We start from the raw sequence: 5,000 nt of genomic DNA, 5'->3' as shown, positions 1-5,000 counted from the left end.
AGTGTGTGTGTGTGTGTGTGTGTGTGAGTGTACCTATCTGGTTATGTGTGTGTGTGTGTGTGTGTGTGTGTGTGTGTGTGTGTGTGTGTGTGTGTGTGTGTGTGTGAGTGTACCTATCTGGTTATGTGTGTGTGTGTGTGTGTGTGTGTGTGTGTGTGTGTGTGTGTGTGTGTGTGTGTGTGTGTGTGTGAGTGTACCTATCTGGTTATGTGTGTGTGTGTGTGTGTGTGTGTGTGTGAGTGTACCTATCTGGTTATGTGTGTGTGTGTGTGTGTGTGTGTGTGTGTGTGAGTGTGTGTGTGTGTGTGTGTGTGTGTGTGTGTGTACGTGTCTGTGTGTGTTTCTGTTTGTGTGTGTGTGTACATGTCTGTGTTGTGTATGCATGTCTGTTTGTGTGCGTGCGTGTGTCTGTGTATGTCTGTTTGTGTGTCTGGGTGTCTGTATGTGTGAGTGTACCTATCTGTGTGTGTGTGTGTGTGTGTGTGTGTGTGTGTGTGTGTGTGTGTGTGTGTGTGTGTACATACACACAGGGTGTTGTGATGTGTCTAGTGCAGCAGTGTGTAGTTGGAGGGAAGGTGCATGTGTTCTTCCAACCCACTTGTGTCCTTCCTGCCCTTAGCTTGCTGCCGCTGGCTAGCCTTCGTGGTGAATAGGGCAGCATGCTAGCGTGTAAGCCTTCCCTTGCCAGTACATAGCCTCTCCTTCACCAAGACTCCTGCCCTTAGCTTGCTGCCGCTGGCTAGCCTCTGTGGCGAATAGGGCAGCATGCTAGCGTGTAAGCCTTCCCTTGCCAGTACATAGCCTCTCCTTCACCAAGACTCCTGCCCCTAGCTTGCTGCCGCTGGCTAGCCTCTGTGGCGAATAGGGGAGCATCCTAGCGTGTAAGCCTTCCCTTGCCAGTACATAGCCTCTCCTTCACCAAGACTCCTGCCCTTAGCTTGCTGCCGCTAGCTAGCCTCTGTGGCGAATAGGGAAGCATGCTAGCGTGTAAGCCTTCCCTTGCCAGTACATAGCCTCTCCTTCACCAAGACTCCTGCCCTTAGCTTACTGCCGCTGGCTAGCCTCCGTGGTGAATAGGGAAGCATCCTAGCGTGTAAGCCTTCCCTTGCCAGTACATAGCCTCTCCTTCACCAAGACTCCTGCCCTTAGCTTGCTGCCGCTGGCTAGCCTCTGTGGCGAATAGGGAAGCATGCTAGTGTGTAAGCCTTCCCTTGCCAGTACATAGCCTCTCCTTCACCAAGACTCCTGCCCTTAGCTTGCTGCCGCTGGCTAGCCTCTGTGGCGAATAGGGAAGCATCCTAGCGTGTAAGCCTTCCCTTGCCAGTACATAGCCTCTCCTTCACCAAGACTCCTGCCCTTAGCTTGCTGCCGCTAGCTAGCCTCTGTGGCGAATAGGGAAGCATGCTAGTGTGTAAGCCTTCCCTTGCCAGTACATAGCCTCTCCTTCACCAAGACTCCTGCCCTTAGCTTACTGCCGCTGGCTAGCCTTCGTGGTGAATAGGGAAGCATCCTAGCATGTAAGCCTTCACTTGCCAGTACATAGCCTCTCCTTCACCAAGACTCCTGCCCTTAGCTTGCTGCCGCTGGCTAGCCTCTGTGGCGAATAGGGAAGCATGCTAGTGTGTAAGCCTTCCCTTGCCAGTACATAGCCTCTCCTTCACCAAGACTCCTGCCCTTAGCTTGCTGCCGCTGGCTAGCCTCTGTGGCGAATAGGGGAGCATCCTAGCGTGTAAGCCTTCCCTTGCCAGTACATAGCCTCTCCTTCACCAAGACTCCTGCCCTTAGCTTGCTGCCGCTAGCTAGCCTCTGTGGCGAATAGGGAAGCATGCTAGTGTGTAAGCCTTCCCTTGCCAGTACATAGCCTCTCCTTCACCAGGACTCCTGCCCTTAGCTTACTGCCGCTGGCTAGCCTTCGTGGTGAATAGGGAAGCATCCTAGCGTGTAAGCCTTCCCTTGCCAGTACATAGCCTCTCCTTCACCAAGACTCCTGCCCTTAGCTTGCTGCCGCTGGCTAGCCTCTGTGGCGAATAGGGAAGCATCCTAGCGTGTAAGCCTTCCCTTGCCAGTACATAGCCTCTCCTTCACCAAGACTCCTGCCCTTAGCCTGCTGCCGCTAGCTAGCCTCTGTGGCGAATAGGGAAGCATGCTAGTGTGTAAGCCTTCCCTTGCCAGTACATAGCCTCTCCTTCACCAAGACTCCTGCCCTTAGCTTACTGCCGCTGGCTAGCCTTCGTGGTGAATAGGGAAGCATCCTAGCGTGTAAGCCTTCCCTTGCCAGTACATAGCCTCTCCTTCACCAAGACTCCTGCCCTTAGCTTGCTGCCGCTGGCTAGCCTCTGTGGCGAATAGGGGAGCATCCTAGCGTGTAAGCCTTCCCTTGCCAGTACATAGCCTCTCCTTCACCAAGACTCCTGCCCTTAGCTTGCTGCCGCTAGCTAGCCTCTGTGGCGAATAGGGAAGCATGCTAGTGTGTAAGCCTTCCCTTGCCAGTACATAGCCTCTCCTTCACCAGGACTCCTGCCCTTAGCTTACTGCCGCTGGCTAGCCTTCGTGGTGAATAGGGAAGCATCCTAGCGTGTAAGCCTTCCCTTGCCAGTACATAGCCTCTCCTTCACCAAGACTCCTGCCCTTAGCTTGCTGCCGCTGGCTAGCCTCTGTGGAGAATAAGGAAGCATGCTAGCGTGTAAGCCTTCCCTTGCCAGTACATAGCCTCTCCCTCACCAAGACTCCTGCCCTTAGCTTGCTGCCGCTGGCTAGCCTCTGTGGCGAATAGGGCAGCATCCTAGCGTGTAAGCCTTCCCTTGCCAGTACATAGCCTCTCCTTCACCAAGACTCCTGCCCTTAGCTTGCTGCCGCTGGCTAGCCTCTGTGGCGAATAGGGAAGCATCCTAGCGTGTAAGCCTTCCCTTGCCAGTACATAGCCTCTCCCTCACCAAGACTCCTGCCCTTAGCTTGCTGCCGCTGGCTAGCCTCTGTGGTGAATAGGGAAGCATCCTAGCGTGTAAGCCTTCCCTTGCCAGTACATAGCCTCTCCTTCACCAAGACTCCTGCCCTTAGTTTGCTGCCGCTGGCTAGCCTCTGTGGCGAATAGGGAAGCATGCTAGCGTGTAAGCCTTCCCTTGCCAGTACATAGCCTCTCCTTCACCAAGACTCCTGCCCTTAGCTTGCTGCCGCTGGCTAGCCTCTGTGGTGAATAGGGAAGCATCCTAGCGTGTAAGCCTTCCCTTGCCAGTACATAGCCTCTCCTTCACCAAGACTCCTGCCCTTAGCTTGCTGCCGCTAGCTAGCCTCTGTGGCGAATAGGGAAGCATGCTAGTGTGTAAGCCTTCCCTTGCCAGTACATAGCCTCTCCTTCACCATGACTCCTGCCCTTAGCTTACTGCCGCTGGCTAGCCTTCGTGGTGAATAGGGAAGCATGCTAGCGTGTAAGCCTTCCCTTGCCAGTACATAGCCTCTCCCTCACCAAGACTCCTGCCCTTAGCTTGCTGCCGCTGGCTAGCCTCTGTGGCGAATAGGGCAGCATCCTAGCGTGTAAGCCTTCCCTTGCCAGTACATAGCCTCTCCTTCACCAAGACTCCTGCCCTTAGCTTACTGCCGCTGGCTAGCCTTCGTGGTGAATAGGGAAGCATCCTAGCGTGTAAGCCTTCCCTTGCCAGTACATAGCCTCTCCTTCACCAAGACTCCTGCCCTTAGCTTGCTGCCGCTGGCTAGCCTCTGTGGCGAATAGGGGAGCATCCTAGCGTGTAAGCCTTCCCTTGCCAGTACATAGCCTCTCCTTCACCAAGACGCCTGCCCTTAGCTTGCTGCCGCTAGCTAGCCTCTGTGGCGAATAGGGAAGCATGCTAGTGTGTAAGCCTTCCCTTGCCAGTACATAGCCTCTCCTTCACCAAGACGCCTGCCCTTAGCTTGCTGCCGCTAGCTAGCCTCTGTGGCGAATAGGGAAGCATCCTAGTGTGTAAGCCTTCCCTTGCCAGTACATAGCCTCTCCTTCACCAAGACTCCTGCCAGGCCTCCCCGTGGCCACACGTGGTAACTGGGGTCTTGTGGCCCCAGGCTAACTTGGCAGGGGATCTCGGAGCAGCAGTGGGCCCCAGAGATATGGTGTGCAGGCCCACCCTGGTGGACACGCCCTGGCACCTATCAACCACTGCCCCGCTGCCTTGTGGGTGAGTCTGGAAGACATAAGGCTAAGGGAGCTCACCCCAACAGAAAAGCAAGCTGTGGCGGCACGCTTCGAGGCGGTTTCCCAAAAACTGGATTTCCGGCAGCCCCCTGCAGTTGTGTGGAGGTGCCGGTCGTCTAGGGATCCCCCTTGCCATCGGATCCATCTCTTCTACAATCAAGTCATGTGGCGTTGGGAGAAGCGCCCCACCCCCCCATGCCACTTTAAAACCCATCTCTGCTGAGCAGGGATCTTCTGCTATCTGAGTCCTCAAAGGACCCACAGATAGAAGAAGATGGTGGTCGTCATCGGGCACCATGGACAACCAGCAAGCAAGTGTGTTTGTGTGTGTGGGTATGTGTGTGTTAGTGTGGGTATGTGTGCGTGTGTGTGTGTGTGTGTGTGTGTCTGTGTCTGTGTGTGTGTGTGTTTGTGTGTCTGTGTTTGTGCAGGTCTGTTTGTGTGTGTGTGTGTGTGTGTGTGTGTCCGTGTGTTTGTGTGCACATGTCTGTGTGTGCATGTTTGTTTGTTTGTGTGTCTGCTGTGTGCATGTTGGTTTTTGCGTGTTTGTCTGTAGGTGTGCATGTCTGTTTGTGTTTGTCTGTGTGTTTCTGTTTTGTGAATGTTTACACTTGATAGTGTGTATGTGTTGGTTTTGTGCGTTTATGTGTATCTGCATGTCTGATTTTGCGTGTCTGTTCGTGTGTGTGTGCATATCTGTTTGTGTTTGTCTGTCTGTGTGTGAGTGTGTGTCTGCATGTCTGTTTGTGTGTGAGTGATTGTGTCTGTGCGTGCGCGTGTGCATGTCGGCTTTTGTGTACGTGTGTGTGCATTTCTG

The sequence above is a fragment of the Lampris incognitus genome, unplaced genomic scaffold (genome assembly GCF_029633865.1).
Source record: "Lampris incognitus isolate fLamInc1 unplaced genomic scaffold, fLamInc1.hap2 scaffold_48, whole genome shotgun sequence".
NCBI lineage: Eukaryota > Metazoa > Chordata > Actinopteri > Lampriformes > Lampridae > Lampris > Lampris incognitus.
Note: the sequence above shows the minus strand (reverse complement) of the source record.